The 16754-nt window shown below is 42.9% G+C and overlaps 1 long non-coding RNA gene across 3 annotated transcripts in view; it reads right to left on the minus strand.

Annotated features, from left to right (window-relative positions):
• The window catches only part of LOC135295492 (uncharacterized), an 84278-nt gene extending 80946 nt beyond the window's left edge, over positions 1-3332 (minus strand). For all 3 annotated transcript variants that reach the window (XR_010357609.1, XR_010357608.1, XR_010357607.1), the window contains exons 1-2: positions 3146-3332; positions 2066-2161 (exon numbers count right to left, since the gene is read on the minus strand). This is a non-coding gene — a long non-coding RNA (uncharacterized LOC135295492). The remainder of the gene's footprint in view (positions 1-2065; positions 2162-3145) is intronic.
• Between the last annotated feature and the right edge of the window lie 13422 nt (positions 3333-16754).

Genomic DNA, 16754 nt, shown 5'->3' on the forward strand with positions numbered 1-16754 from the left:
TGCAACCATCACCCTGACCAACCTTGTTATAGCCTGGCCAACCAGGTAATACACTGCCATTGTGCGTTAAAAACACATCTCTGTGTATCAGTGTATTAATTGAACATGGCTCATGGAGGAAGACGATGGCAGGCAGCGGTGTGGGAGCAGCCAAGGGGACTGGCGCATTCGGGGGAACCTCGGGGCCAGGGCCGGGGCCGGTGTTGTTTGTGTTCAGCAGCAGGACAGAGCAGCAGTGGCCCTGCGTAGTGCCTGGCATGACGGTGACACCGAGACCGAGACCGACACTGACTTCTTGACAGCAGCAGAGGACCAGGAGCTGCTCAGCACCTGGCCAGCCCTGCTGTCCCCGAAGGAGCTGTTGATCCCCCTGATCCCCCGTCACTGCTTGAGGAACCTGGAGTGCCCTGTGCCCATACATGTCCCTCCCCCGCCGCTAATGACACCCCCAGCAGGGACCCCACTCTGCTGGGGCTCCCCCAAACCTCCCCAGGTGGAGTCTCAGGTGGTGCAGGAGCTGCTGCAGGAGGTGCAGCAGAGCCCAAGGGGGGCTCAGGACCCCCCATTTCTATTCGTCTCCAGCTGCCCGACAAAGACATTGCCACAGGGCTGCTGCCAAACCCCTGGGACTATGAGACTGTGCCCGTGGGCCAGTTCGGGCTGGCTGTGCTGCGGGGTATGGGCTGGAGTGCTGCTGTGACAGACATGGTGGAACTTCAGTATGAGCTGGAGTGCAAGCTGGCAAAATGGGACCTGACTCTTGACAGTACAAATGTGTTTTCCTCAATTCTTCTAGCAGCAGAGTGCAGGCCACAGTTTGCTGTCACCTGGAGGGGCGTGCAGTATACTTGGAATTGACTGCATCAGGGGTGGAAGCACAGTCCCACCTGTTGGGAAGGATGAAAGTTTGACAAGAAAGTCTCCCAGATATGTATGCTTAGCAGAAAGATTTTTGAATGTAGAAGCTGAGGAAGGAATAGAAATGAAAGCAAGTTTTGATATAGAAGAAAAGAATTGCTGAGCCAATGTTATTGGGTAACCAAGGAGGTAAAGGGTATGTTAGTTAGAAGGGGTTTTTTATGACTTAGAGCAAAGGATAAACCCACCTCAAACAAGATGTTTGTACCCAGCAGTAAGATAGCCCAGGCAAACAAGTCAGCAAATGTTGCAAGTAGAAAAAAGGTCACAGAATTTTCTACTGCAAGAAAACTGAAAACAACTTCTAGCTTAAACTGTAATGGACTAACTTTTAGTGATTGGAGAATACTAACATGAATATGGTAATTATAGTAGTTATGATAGGCTATAGGTAAAAGTTAAGGTATAGATTGATTCTATTGTATTAAGATGCTCAGCAAAGAAAAGTATATAATGCATTTGTAACCTAAGCTAAGGGTCTCCAGGCCTGCCTGCAGCTGCAGCTGACAGCTCTAGGCACAGGCTCTGTTGCCCACAACCCTGGGCTGCTGTAACATCTTGGGTGTAATAAACTGCATTTGGAAGAGCCGCCTGGACTCCTGCATCTCTCATTTAGGGTTTTACACTCACCATTTTCTAAGGACTGATTCAGAGTGCACTGAAGAGGGTGAAGTTCCAGAATTCTATCAATGACCTCATTGTATAGAGCAACGCAGCAGATGTTTTTGAGAAAGGGGAGAAAATAATTCAGGTTCTCCAGAAAGCTGTTTTTATCATTAAACAAAATAATGTCAAGAGACCTGCCCAGGAAAGTCAATTCCTAGGAGTGAAGTGGCAAGATAGCTGTCAACAGATTTCAGCAGAGGTGATTAATAAGATAGCCACCATGTCCTCATTAACCACAAAGAAAAAAACCACAGGTTTTCCCAGGTGCTGTGGGTTTTTGGAGAATCTCAGAATACAACTAGATTGTAAGCCCTCTATACCTTGTGAAATGGAGGAAAATCTGTTTAAAGTGTGGCCCTGAACAACAGCAAGCCTTTGAACAGATCAAACAAGATATCACTCACACAGCCCGTGGGCCAGGCAGGACAGGATGTGAATTACATGCTGTACACCACAGCCTGGAGCCTCTGGCAGAAGGTACCTGGAGAGACTTGAGGATGACCTCTTGGGTTGTGGAGTCAGGTATTCAGAGGATCTGAGCCAGCTGTACCCCAACTGCAGAAGAGATTCTTGCAGCCTGTGAAGGAATTTGAACTGCCTCAGAAATGATTTGCACTGAAGCACAGCTTCTTCTGACACCCTGACTACTAGTGCTGGGCTGGGTGTTTGAAGGAAAGGTCCCTGCAATATGTCACACACCAATGCATCCTGGAGTATGTGGATTGCCCTCATTACACAATGAGCTCAGATAGGAAATGCAAATTGCCCTGGGATCTTGGAAGCTATCACAAACTAGCCTGAAGGTGACAACAACTGGCCCACTTTTCTCAAAGGAGAATGCAATTCAGATATGTTCGTATATATTCTCCTATAAAGAGAGACAACTCATTCCAGAGTGTTCTCCTTTAAATTGTCTGAAACCAAGGCACCAATGACTGGGAAAAGGGAAATCTAACCCCCATTTTTAAAAACGGGAAAGCCAAAAACCCAGGGAACTACAGGCCAGCCAGTTTCACCTCTGTGCCAGGCAAGATCATGGAGCAGATTCTCCTCAAAATTATCCTAAGGCATATGGAAAACAAAGAGGTGATTGGTAACAGCCGCCATGGCTTTACTAGGGGCAAATCATGCCCTGACAAATTTGGTGAACTTCTATGCTGGGCCTACAGCGTTGGTGGGAGGGGCAGAGCAACAGGCACTGTCTGGCTGGATTTATGCAAAGCGTTTGACACCGTCCAGCATGGCATTCTTGCCTGTGACTGTGCCAGCCCCATCCAACACATTCAGTATCTGTGGGGTTCCATGCACTGGGGTTCCCCCTGCCCCACTGCCTGGCACAGCAATAACCCAAAGCCCACGCACCCTCCGGGGTCCCCTTTCCTCAGGATCCTTTCTCCAGAGAGGCGTTTCTGACTGGAACCTGCTAGCTGCAATAAGGGGTTTCCACACTGGGGTTATGATGCCAGTAAGAAAGGCACCTGGATTCTGTAAAGCATAATTTAAAAATAAGACTTAAAAAAGCTAACAGCATAAAGAAGGAAAACTGTAGAGTTAAACTTACATCTCTCTTTAGATCCTGAGAACTCCGTGTTGTGCAGCACTGGAGAGTAGCAGCACACCCTACCGATCCCGTCAGGTGGAAGGATTAGTCTCTTCTGGTCATTCAAGCTTTTATTGGATTTTCTTACAAGAAAACAACTTCATTCATAATTTCTACTGTCAAACAGAGAGGACATTCACATGAGAACTTTTTGGTACGCTGTGAGATAAAGGCAAGGCCGTGCAGGTGTGTAATCACTGGTATGGAGTGGGAGCTGCTCCACTGTTATCATTACCCGGCTGAATCTGCCCTGCACCAAGGCAGAAGTGCAGCATGGCACAGGCCTGAAGGTGATGCTGTTGGTGTGCAGCACAGCATGGCCTTGTGCCTTCACAGATTCACTGTTACATGGATCACTAATCCTCACTGTGCAATGCTCTTTAAGTCAGAATCATCGCAGGAGCCCATAAAAGTAGTTTGAGATCTCCATCAGTCTAGAAACAGTTTGGAAGATCCTGAAGTTAAAAGCAATTGTTCTCTGTAGCAGGGAATTTAGGATATTAGTGTGGATCATGTTGTTTATGCTGATGAGGTAGCAGTCTATACAGAGTCCCTTCACTGACATTTTGGCAATATAATTTGTTATTTAAGAGAAAAAGATTGTACAGATAGGCTGAGTAAAAACGAGTCAGCAAGTTTTATTGTTCAGAATGTTAGCTGTAGCTCAGCTGGAACATGATCAATAGTTGTCATGAAGGAGACTTTGGCCTAGCAGGCTGCATCCAGCTTCAGAATGAAAGAACCACTGAGATTTATCTGTCATGCATGATATCTTCTCCCAGAGGTTCTTAGTTACAAGACATTCTTTGATAATAAGATTGCTGTAGTCTGACTACTAATTCCACTGAAGCCTATTCTAAACTCCAGAATGATACTGAAGGTTATTGAAATTCTCTGCTGGCTACATAATAATTGTCTTTACTTGTTGACAGCAAGTATGTCACCATCTCCGTCTTTCCATTTCTCTTCTCTGGATTCCTCATTTTATTGTCCTTGCCATTTAACTAGTGGCTTTGTAAATGTAATTTCTCTAATGAATGGAGCTACAGCAAAGACTCACTTGTGTAATGTTTGAACCAACTTAAAGTTCCACTGAGGTGGCCAGGGGTCATCTCACAGGCCTTGCTGCAGAGCAGACCTCTCCAAGAACTACACAATATCCTTCACCTCCTCCTGTTCCACAGCACCTTGGGATTGGTGCTTATTTGTCTTCTACAAAGTTCTTCTGCAAACACAGCAAGCAAGCTAATGTCTTTACCAAATAGCAGAAATAAACAAGGGAAGTCAAGCATACTTTTCATGTGAAGTTCCTGAACCATGCTTACTTCATATAGCAACACTTAAAGCTTTCTGAGGGCAGCAAATGTAACCTCTTCTATAACCAGTGTTTAGTCTAAAAAGGATCTTTTTGGCTATTCTGCTACCCTTGAAGTAAACATGACAGAGATTGTCATTCCCCTTGTAAGTCAGAAGGACCATCTGGCACTACATTAGAACAGTATTATATTAAATTCATTAGCATGCTAATTATAGGATTACTAGTGAATGGTTAAACTGCCAGATGCTATGAAGATATATCACTGTCTGTTTACGTAGTTAGGCAAACATTTAATTAATCCTCCAGCTGCTGTGTCTGCTTTACCTATGAACATATCTAAATTGCATTCACCTGTGCAAAAGGCAGGCCAGTCATTGCCTTTCAATAAGAAAAGCTTAAACACAACTTCAGTGCAGCATACAGCATGTACATGTATGATTTAAATATTCATGCTGGTAATTGCATCAAAACTGATTACAGACTCTTCCACTTCAGTTCCTGGATTGTGCTCCCTGATCTTTTAGTGGTCTTGCAAATTTTGAAAGCTAAGTTGTTTTAGAGACTTCAGCAATTCCATGTTAGAAAACTCAGTATACAGCCTCGGTTATTAGGATGTCTACAAGTGATCCTACAGCCTTTTACTTATCCCCATTCTAAGGAGTCTTTCATTCAGAAAACACTGAGGAGAGTAAGTGACCTTCCAATATCACGCAATATTTAATATTGGTCCCAAGGTGTTTAGCATTCCCATGAGCCTGCTACTTTACTAAAATGCTGAAAAACAGAACCCATTTGGGATGTGGCCTTGGCTAAGGATGATTTTCAAAGACAGTGTAATTCCTTTATAATTGAAAGTGCTTGTATTTTGCTCTATAATTGAAAGTGTTTGTACTTGGCTCTATTTGGTATTGTAATCTCTAAGAGATAAGATCTGGAAAAATGGGACTTAGTGATCTAGCTAAAGTCTAGCCTCCATTCACTCAAGTTTCCATTAGACTTTGCTTGTTTGTGTTTAGGAACCAGATTTCATAAGGGTGCTTTATTTCCACTTAGTAGTGGGCCTATATAGTCAACCTGGACTTTTCATAGAATCCATCCTAAGACACAGGCATTGTGGAGACCAAAGATGCACAAGGACAACAGGTTGAGAGATGCAGCTGCAAATCCTGAGTCCCCTGAGTCAAGAGTTTTTTTGGATGGGCAGCATCCTTGGCTGGACACAGTCTGTTGATCTCCATTGATTGCAGAATGTGCTTCATGCAACTAAAATTGCCAAAATTGAGTTGCAGTTTTGCAAAAAAGTTCTTGGCATGATTTTGGAATGGGACCACAAGCATTTTTCCAGACAATTCACGAGCACAGGAGTTACTACACAACAAAGAGCAGTGCCAACAGGCAGACTAGATGCAGCCAAGCATTTTGGAGGCTAAAGGAATTTAACAGTATTTTGTGACAGTTGACCTTTTTGCCACAGTACTGACAAGAGTAGGATGAAGTAGGATGTACTGGGAAGTTATTCAGGAGATACCAGAGACATAGGCTTTAGGAAAAAAAAAGGGAGTTTAGAGTTTCTACAGTAAAAATAATAGTTTAAATATTTTTACTATTTTAAGACTACTTTATTTATAATTTTCTTCTTCTTTTGCTAGCATTCCTCTAAGCCAGTTTTCATAATATTTGTCTGATGAAACACACACAGCCTTCCCTCTTGGGCACAAACACTGACAACGTGATCCACGTGATGGCTCTTTCAGGGTTAGATGCTGGTAAACATGCCTCATGCAGCTCAACAACTGAAATCCAGACAGAATATTCAGGATTATGTGGTGCTTAACCCTGGCTGGGTGCCAGGTGCCCACCAAAATTGCTCAGTCACTCTTCTACTGAGCTGGGCAGGGGAGAGAAAATATGAAAAAAAAGGTTGAGATAAAGACGATTATGTTACCAAGAACCATTTCAGGCAAAAAAGACTCAACTTGGGGAAATTAGTTTAGTTTATTGCCATTAAATCTGCATAGGATAATGAGAAATAGAACCAAATCTTACAACTTCCCCCCACCCCTCCCTTCTTCCTGGGTTTAGTTGCCCTCCTGAACTCTGCCTTCTTCCTCCAGCAGTGCAAGACAGGGAATGGGGGTTGCAGACAGTTCAACAGCCATCTCTATGGGCTGCAGGAGGATAGCTGCTCCACTGTGGACTTCTGTGGGCTGCAGGGCCACAGCTACATCACCATGGTCTTCATCACAGGTCTCAGGGGAATCTCTGCTCTGGCACCTGGAGCACCTCCTCCCCCTCCTTCACTGACCTTGGTGTCCACAGGGCTGTTTCTCTCACATATTTTTACTCCTCTCTCCAGCTGAAGTTTTTGTGGGGTTTTTTTTTTTTCCCTTTCTTAGCTGTTATTCCAGAGGCACTATCTGATGGCCTTGGCCAGCAGTAGCTCTGTTGGACATGGGGATGCGCCTGGCAGCTTCTCAGAGCCACCACCTGTGTAGCAGCCCCCAACAAAACCTTGCCACACAGACCCAGTGCAGAGATAAGATACTGGTATCTCAGGCGCTGCCTTCAGTGCTTCAGAGTCTTCTCGGAGTTTGTGGTGTTTTCCTGGGAAAGCAGAAAAAATGTATCTGTGGTCATCCCTTGCAGTTTTCTTTACTCTCTGTGTTTGGATTAAGAACGTCTCGTCCTCTGACACACAAATTTGTAAACTGTAAAGTCGTCTGTGGACTGGGTCTGCAACACCAAGAAATGGCCTTTCCTCAGAAGTTCCCAGTAACTGGGAAAAGCACAGCACTTGCAAAGTGTTACATTTGGTGGTTGTGAACATTTTTCCTCTGTTTCTTTTAAAGATACCAAATTTGCTGACTTTCCAGGCACGTTGCAAAGGGCATTTATGTAAGAGGGTTTTCAGAGGAGGCGGAGACATGCATTCTAGCTGACAGTGGAGGTAGATAGTTGGCTGAACTGCTGAGGCTTAACTTGACAGTATTTTTGCATAATTTATTATGGTAGTTCCATAGAGCCTTGGGAACTGATCTTGATTATTTTAGATTTAAATAAATAAATGATGGATTGCAGGACAAACTGGCACTCCATTCCAGGAGATGAACCTGAGGCACATGAAAGGCAGGCTCCCAGCGCCAGAATCAACTGCAGTTTTACAACTATGCTAAGCTATGCAATTATCTTAAACCACAGTGATCCTGTTGGATTTGCAGGCGTAAATTTAGCATCAATCTCCTTACACAAAACAAATAAACAAAATCAGCACTGCATTTTCATGTTAACACAGCACAGCACAGTGCCAGAATGAATTATTGTCTACATTCAGAAGCACTGCTGCTGTGCTGGTTGCCTCACAGATAAATTAAAATGTATAACTCTTTGTCTGAGAAGCTTGTGATTACAGAGCACAGCAATGACCTGTAGAGATTATGACCAGTAAGGTAACTGGGAAGAAACTACAATTGTCTAAAGCAGTGCTGGTTAAGTCAAGCATTTTACCCTGTTGAGGTGTGCAGCCCTGCTGCTTTCATTCATTGTTGGGTCCATTTTTCTATCCGTTCCCTCACCTCTAGCATTCCCAGGGCCAGAAAACAGGACACACCACCACCAAGAGATTTGGGTGGCTAAAGTACTGCAAGCAAAAAAACAACCCAAGGTGCAAAAATCCTGTTAAACCAATGGGGAGAGACAGCAGGCAGCAATGCAACAGAGATTAACTATGGCAAGTCAATAAGCAAGCAAATAAATAAATAAATAAATAACCATTACACTTCCCGGCATGATCATTATCAGACAGAACAGAACTTCTCTGGAGTTTACTTCTCAGTAAGCTGGGCTGGAATCCAGCAGGAGAACAAACTCAGAGGCAGCTTTCATTTAAAAGACAATTTATTTATTGCCAGGCAGAAAATCCCATTAAAAAGAGAGGAATTCCTATGATTGTGCTGCAATATTAATTTTCAAATATTCTGCCAAAAACTTTGGGTGTTTCGCATAAGATGAAACCATAATTCTGGATTAGACCTTGAGTGGGAGTGGAGCACGAGCTGACTTTCCCAGGAGAAGTCCCAGGAGGCAGTTTGACTTGAGACACTTAAGATTCCTTCTCTGCCAGATTTATATATATATTTCTAATCTGGATTAAAATATTTGATGGGAATGTTTGCTCCCCAGCTGGGAGAGAGTGTGTGCAATGTTGCATTTGACTCATGTAATTCCTTTTCTGCTCATTTGGTAGTACCATTTTGGTGGAATAAGGTGCTGACTCCTGGTATGTTAGTACAGCGAAACAAATGTGGGGCAGGGGGTGGGGCTGAGCACCGGTCCCCAACCCTTCTCTGCTGAAATTTTAGTTTGCTCAAGGGCTGACCAGATCACTCCACTGAATGTTTTCCAAGAGAGAGCCCAGAAGTGCTTCTGGAGAGAGTCTTTTCTCAGCAACTCCTGCCAGAATGCACCATGAGTGAACCTGACCCTCCATCATTGAGGAATGTCCTCGTGCCACACACTGATGTGAATAAAACATCCACTTACAGGTTCCTGAAGGGTTGCAGAGCAAACCCTAGATTATTTCATAAAAAAGAAAACAAGGTGAAGTTCCCCAGCCCTGTAAATCATAATTCTGTTGCTGAAGGGCACCAACAGGGTGCCAGAGGGCATCCAGAGAGAGGATGGGGTGGAAGTGTTACAAGAGGAACATGTCCTGGGCTGTATGGATGTGAGACAGTCCATGTCATTCAGAGGTAGGGACCAAACCCTCTTTTTTGTTATTTTTAATAGAGTTGATATAGTCTTTGCCATACAGCCCTTCAACCTGAGTTCAGAACTCCAGCTGTCCAGGGAAAAGACCAAATTTTTTTTCCCATGGAGAGCGTTAGGCATGTGTAAATCAGGGCTATGGCCAGAAGCTGGATATCTCAGGTCAGCTTGCAGGTGGAATTGCAAGAAAAACATCTAATAGATCTATTGGATCCTTGCCTTCACAATGTGGTGGATGAGAAATCTTATCTGGAAACTCTCCCACAGAGAAGCTTTCTATATTGTGATGTGTAACATTTACCCGAGCTCAAGGAGGGGTCAGTTTTGCAATGTTAATGGAACAAAACATTTTCACCTTGAGCTCTGTGCACGGTGCCACAGCATGGCAGAACCCCTAAAAATGTGTACCTACACAAGCTGTTAGGATTTCTGGTTAAAATTTGTTTCTTCCTTTGCTCTAGGCATGCTGTCAGTTACTGCATCTCAGCTGCTGGCTGGAAGATTCTAGCCAAAGGGAATCTTCTATAAATTGCTGAATTCAATCATACAGCACTCATATGACCATTTCACAAGATATTTTAACTGGAACAAACCCAGCAAGAATAGTCATGTAGAGATGATGAGGCTTCAGCTCTGCAGTGTCATACCCTTTTACTGATGTGAAAGTGCCCAGAAAGATTTTCTTGGGAATTGATTTTCCTCTTTAGTGTTGCTAATAAGAGATGTTGATAATAGAAATTAACCTAGGTATCTCTAAATAAAAATGGCATGCTCCTGCTGTGGTTCACTTGCAGGAAAATGGGTCCAAACCCCTTTCTAGATCTAAGGACTAAAAAAGAAGTACAATATGCAAAATAATTATTATAATCCATAATTTTAACTGAAACAAAGCAGAACAATAAACAATTATGATAGTAGACTGAATCATAAAATGGCAAAATGCCAAGGTGTATATCAGCTGAGTCTTCTTACTTGTCTGTTGGCAAAATAAAGAGGATTAGGGGAATGACTCATCTGTTGATTGGAAAATCTACTTTAAAGTTGCAAGGAAATTCAAACAGCAACATTTAATAAGCAATAACTTAGTGAACAAAAAGCTTCTGTTCACTTACAGCTGCACTCCCCATCTAAACTAGTGGATGCTTTGGAGCAGCAGAACCATCCTAACTCTGATGTCAATCCCTCATCACCAGCTTGTATCTTCTTGTGTTTGCTCTGGTCCTAGTGAGTAGGGTCATATTAGCAAAACAAAATATGTGATCTATTTGCACAGGGGAAAATCCTGTTTTTGCTGTAGCTGTCGGTGACAATTTTATTCCTGGTTGCAGTGCAGTCCGTGTTTTAACCTTTCCTACAAGTTTTATCTCCTCCTATATAAAATCTGAGTTCCACCTACACCAAGCTAAGATTCATAATGCAACTGAAGTTGTGAGTTTAAAACTATTTGTGGCCACCAAAGTGGTGCCTGAGCTGTTGCAAAAGGGAAAAATCACGCTGTTGAAGCTCAGGCTTCAAACCCCCCCTACTCCCTGTTATCAGAGCAGCCAGCAGCTCCCTGCCCTGCAGGCACTGCTGGGGGTCCCAAACGGTGCAGCAGTTCTGGGCAAAGTCACCAGTGCTGGGGAGGTCCTGGCAAACTGCCCGTCCCTCATCTTATCTGCCGCCTGGGCTCATTCAGCCCGAGCTGCTGCTTTGTCTTCATCTCACAAAACCCCGATGTCACCAGACACCTCAAGCTTCACTCTGCTCAGCAGCCTGGTGAGGATCTAGGTAACAGGTTTGTGTAAGTGCTATGTGGCTGTGCCTCCACCATGCATAACTGCCCTGTGTTGGTGTTTGGCAAGTGCCATCTGGTTTTCATTTTCTTTCACAGTGTAATTCATCACCTCCACCCCCACAGATTCACAGTGGAACTGCCTTTCTGCTCTCAAGACAATTTCAGCTGCATGTGTTTTGATTTACTTTAGCTAAAACCCAGCAGACACTACCATCAAATCATTCTCCTTTAAATTAAAAGTTACTTGATTCGCAAATTTTAGCAAGATAGGACTACTCAGAAAATCTTAATTGATAAAGAAATAAGATGCTCAGAACATGAAAGGACATATAACAACTCTGCTCACCATAATCTAGGAAAATACTCTGGAGAATAATTTTAAGCATATTAAAACCCATCAAGATATATAAGCAGTAAGAATAATAGTGAGCAATGAGAAGAGCTGTAGAGATGAAAACATCTATTGTAGCTCAGTACAGGAAATTGTTTAACAGTCCTTGCTGTAAGTCATATTACTATTTCTTTTAAAAAGATTGAAAGCATCTTTCATTAAAAACTAATTTTTTAATCTTATACTTTGAGAGGGAAGACTGGCTTGTTCTATTTGTGGATCTGTGTCCAGGCAAGGTCAGCTAAATAAAATTTAAAGCTAAGAAGGAGTAAAAGAGCTGATTACAGAAGTAAGAAAAACAAGTAACTGACAAACCAAGAAGAATGTTTTGTTGTGCATTCTTGAGGCTTCTGGTTAACAGTTTTCTCCCCTCCACTTAGACACATACACTGTAAACACCATCGGACATAGCTGTAAGGAAAAAGATTATTTTCATTCTCAGTAACACTGAAAGCCCACTTCACACTGAAATTTTATGTTTTCCTCAGCTATGTCTTAGGGATCACTGGCATTGTGTGTCAGTGATTGCAAACAGGTTTACCCGGTCAAAGGCCCATTGTCAGAAAACAGTACTGTACATGTACATATGCACATTTAATACCTTGTTAAATCTACTAACTCAAGCAGGCAAAAGCCTAGGAAGTGTCAGAGTTAATGTATCTGCCCTTTCCCCACATGCATCATGGCTACAATCTTTAATGCCATGATCACCAATTTATTTTCCCCCCCAGGGGCTCCTGTCTCATTCAGTGTTCTCTCCTGGGTGGTCCTCCTCCAGCTTCCCCTTCCTTGGACATCTCCAGGCCCACTGCACAGCCATACATCCACATATTTTCCACAGGAATAACAAGTGGAAATATCTCGTGCAGAGGACATGACCTTCTCTTAATTTAAAGCCATATTTAGTGGGAAGGTATTAGAGCTTCTGTCTGTTTTAAAATTCTTCTAAATAAGTGGAAAACAATATACTTTCTTAGGAGTCACTGATTTAAGCTGAAGAAAAAGAAATCCATTGCATGGGTGACTTCAGCCTGAATAGTTTAACTTTAGAGATCAAAAGTAAACAATGTCTAATAAAGGCGAATGTTGGAAGGTTTTGCCTGGGTGACATGACTTGCTTTATTGATCATTCAGCTCATATTTTGATAAACCCACTACCGTCCTGGGAGTTTCCTCAAGAGCCTTGTTGAAGAAGAGGAACAGGACACCAGAGGTTAGGGTCTGAGACTGGGCTCCAAGTAAAACATCTGCAGAAAAAACAGAAGTGTCCAGGGCTGGTTCTGTTCTCTCTTCCCTTCTATTCCCTCAGGGGTGGTGTGTGGGTGAGGGTGTTGCTGCAAAGCACCCCTTGATGGGCACCTGGAGACCTCTCCAGGCTGGAGGAAGAGTGGTCAGCCTCCCCTTGTGTTTCATTCCCTTTCTTTGCAGAGCAAGCAAGAAAGCAAAAGGTAAGGGACCAACACAAAACGTCAGGTTTGCTTTCACCCACTTAAAAAACTAAGGCCAGGCAATCAAACCAACTGCAGCAGCTAAAATAGTCTTATCCCAGAACAGGAATGAAGCAACCCAATCCCATTTGTCCCACAGTTTCTGGGTTGCCAGTATTGCTTCAATTTTACCATTCATCCCTCCCCCACTGCATCTGATTATCTGTATAAAAGGCTAATAAATTCTCTGCTGAATTTCAAAAAGCAGCAGTGTTTGCATTTTGAACACCCAGCCATGCAGGATTCAGCCCATTTAATTATTTCACTTCAGAGGATGTACCCGGTTTTGTCACTCACCCTCAGTGAGGAGGCATGGGCTAGTGAGGGATGGGCAGTGGGATTATCAGTCACTTGGCCTGCTGGTGTTTATTTAAATGTTGCCAATTGCCACTCCTGATTTGGGGTCTAATTTACACTTCAGATTCGAGACTGCTATTCTAGGGATAGCTCTATCCTGGTGCACCAGGAACCACATTCAGTTTGACTAGGCTTGCATAAATCTGTGCCTAACAAAAAGGATACATTTCCAGCTTGTGTCATTGACTTGTACTTCCATGAAATGCCACTGTGTTCCACTTAAGTTTTGAATGTTTTGTTTACTTGGATTCACCTCTAACCACATTGCAGTGAAAAAGAAATTCTTCCATGGTCTAAGAGGCATGTTTATAATAAAACTTTTTAGAAGGTGCTCATAATTTCCTCTCTATTAATTTTCTCACTGCTTAATTTTCTGCAGTGTTCTTATGTCATGCCCCCTTGGCAACATGCAGGCTTTTATCTCATGTATTGTGCAGTGCTAAGTGCTGTTTCTTTTTCTTCTGAAATTACACAGGGCTTGAGATTTTTAGATCAAACTGCAAATGTTTCTTCTCTGATAAAGATTTTGGGTCAAGCAGCTATTATTACTTTCTTATACTAGCTAAAATTTCTCCCAAGCAGAAGAGTGAGAACTAAGGATGTAATAAAATCCATTAAAGCTCATACATTGTAATTATTACAGTGAATTAGATTGGTGCAATAGCATTCCTTGGGACACCTGAGCTGGTCTAATGGATCCCTCACACCAAACCAGACCTCCTTTTGAAAGGATGGAAGTTTCAGATTGTCTTGCTGAATTATATATTGCTTTCCTTTAACACCAGCCCATTTCCTTGGGGAAGGCCTCAAGGGCAAGGGCTGTCTCTGTACAGAACAAGCACAGGAGGGAACTACTGCTGATGCTGGGTGGCTTAGGCAGTTTCATTATAGAAGCATTTGCTACCACTCTCCTCTCCCAGCATGCCTTGGACCCAGACTAGATCAATAAAAATTAAATTAAAATAGCAGACATATGTATTAATGTTAGATTATATATACTGCATCTGCCGCTCACCTCTCCTGATATATTATCTGTATACCTGAGTGTGTGTGTGTTTAGGATACATACAGCATGCAATCCATACAATCTGAAATTTGTTACAGCATCTTGAGCAAGTTGAAATTTGCTGGGGAAATTTATATCCTTTACTATACCTAGTGAGAAAGTTGATTAAAAAAAAAGAAAGTTACATAAGGCCTTGCATACCCAAAGGCTTTTAAACTGCCACAAATGCGCTATCAAGAGATAATATTTCTTCTTGCAAAAGTTGTGTCTGCAGATCATGACAGGTTGTGCATTGGGAGTGTGATTGCTTCCCGTGTTGGAGAAGGAGGGTGCTGCTCAGAGAGCAGCCATGGTGACTGAAGGGTGCCCTGATTCCATGCAGGACAGGAAGGACACAGGGAGAAGCAGATGGGGCACACCAGACCTTACATGGCTGCTCTGCAGAGCTGCATGGGTTTCACAGCACCTGGCAACCTTCTGGTGGACTCTTGGTGGCCAGCTCTGACTTAGAGGTGGCCTCTCCTACAGTGCCAGCAAATCTGCCTTTTTAGGTAAGCTGTGCCTTTCTTTGCAATGCTTGGTTTGAAAAAAAAGAGACTTTTTTAACATAAGCCACTCCAGAGCTGTCAGGCTTCCTGGTGTGCAATCCATCCTCCTCTCCTGTGCATTGCTGGGGCATTGTGTGCAGCGAAGAAGACTTGTGCACTGCCAAAATCTGTGTGAGGGTGGAGGAATTGTGACTGGAAAGCAGCAGGCCAGAGAGAAGGTAAGTACCTGGTGGGAGCTCCCTTTGCAGCTAGGTGAGCTCTGGAGGTAGTTCATCATGGGTCAGACCATCAGACTTAACTGTAAAGAAGATAGCAAATTGAATCTATTAATAATAATATTTTTAAATTCAATTTAGTTTGATTCATTAAAAAATTAAATAAATTCATTTAATTTTAGTTTAATTCATAAAAGATGTTTGGTAAATATTTTTGTAGCCTCCTGACTCAACTGTCTGAGAAAGAAGGACGTCTATGACAAGGAGATTGGGCAAAATGAAAATTAGGAGGTGTCCGCTGCACCACGCATCCCTGTTAGAACACTGGCAAGCATTTTCAAATCAATTGAAAGTCATCCCAAATATTTTTACCTCCTCCAGCTTAATGTCTTAAATATGATTTAAACTTTCTTTCTGTTTTCATCTGGTAGCATCATCCATCACAAAACCTTGTTAAAGCAACAGCTTGGAGGCAAATCATGGCAATCCTTAGTTATAATTAAATCTCCTGCTCTTATAACAATTTTCTAGTTTTCATTACTAAAAGCTCTGAAATTAGACTGGGTATAAAGTAAGATGGGGCAAGCCTTATTACAGAGCTAGTGTGGACTCTGCTAGGGAGAATCCCTCCCCTCTCCTTCCCCCTGACATCCAGGTCTCCTTAATTGATTGAAGACTTTTTTCCACTGTAAGATTTGTACACATGTTGAAGCACAAGCCTCTAGTATGATTCCTTTCTCTTTTACAGCATCCCTGTAGAGAGCATTATGGGTATTTGCTTGCAGACCAGTCACCCACTGCATGAACATTGCAGTGGGAGGCCTCATTTGGGAGCCAACGGTCATCTTCTGCCTGCTCGTTCCAGCTACACCAATGCACACAAGATAAACCAGCACAACCATCAGCATTGTGTCTTGGCTGAAAATCATTAAAATGTTTAAAGAGCACCTTCATTTGAATGCCAACATTTTTCAAGGGCTCCAATCTTTGAACAAAAATTAGCTTGTGCTACCTTGTGTTTGTGTTAGACCATGAGAGATGATGTGTTACCAAAAAAAAAAAATTTTTTTTTTTTTTTATATTTTATTACCTGATGCAGAGAGTATAGGGCTTTTTGTCTATGGACAGGTGGCACAGGCAGCCAGAGCATGACCCTTGGGAGGAACATCAAAGGTGATCAGACTGGAATGAGGGCAACTCTGATCCCTTTGCTGAAACTTCTGATTTTCAGTAAGACAAAGTAACTGACTTTGTGACTGTATGTCTGATTCATGAATTACCTTCACCACTAAAAGCTTAGATATTTGCAAAGTCTTATCTTCCTTTCAACCTAACCTCTCCTGCATAACAGACACCACGTGTCCCTGCCCATCTGTATCCTCCACCCCACCGTGGCATGTCAGCTGTCTGTACATCCTCACCGAGCTCTGAAGCCAAACCAGTTCACAGCAGCAGCTATAGGGAAAGGCACACTCATGCAGAGACCTTTGTGATGAAATGCTGAAAACACTCCACACAGCAGCTGCATATAGTCATGGATTTTTTTTTTAAGACTTTTCTTCCCCTGCTCTATTTTTATGTCTGCTTTAGCTTTCCTGAGGTTAGAAGGGGGAAGAAGAGGCAGAATTGCCTGTACTGTTCCCAATGAGCATGCACTAGGAATTCACATATTGCATTGCAAAGCTTTCTGTTTGATCAGCTGGTACT

The sequence above is a fragment of the Passer domesticus genome, chromosome 2 (assembly GCF_036417665.1).
Source record: "Passer domesticus isolate bPasDom1 chromosome 2, bPasDom1.hap1, whole genome shotgun sequence".
Lineage (NCBI taxonomy): Eukaryota > Metazoa > Chordata > Aves > Passeriformes > Passeridae > Passer > Passer domesticus.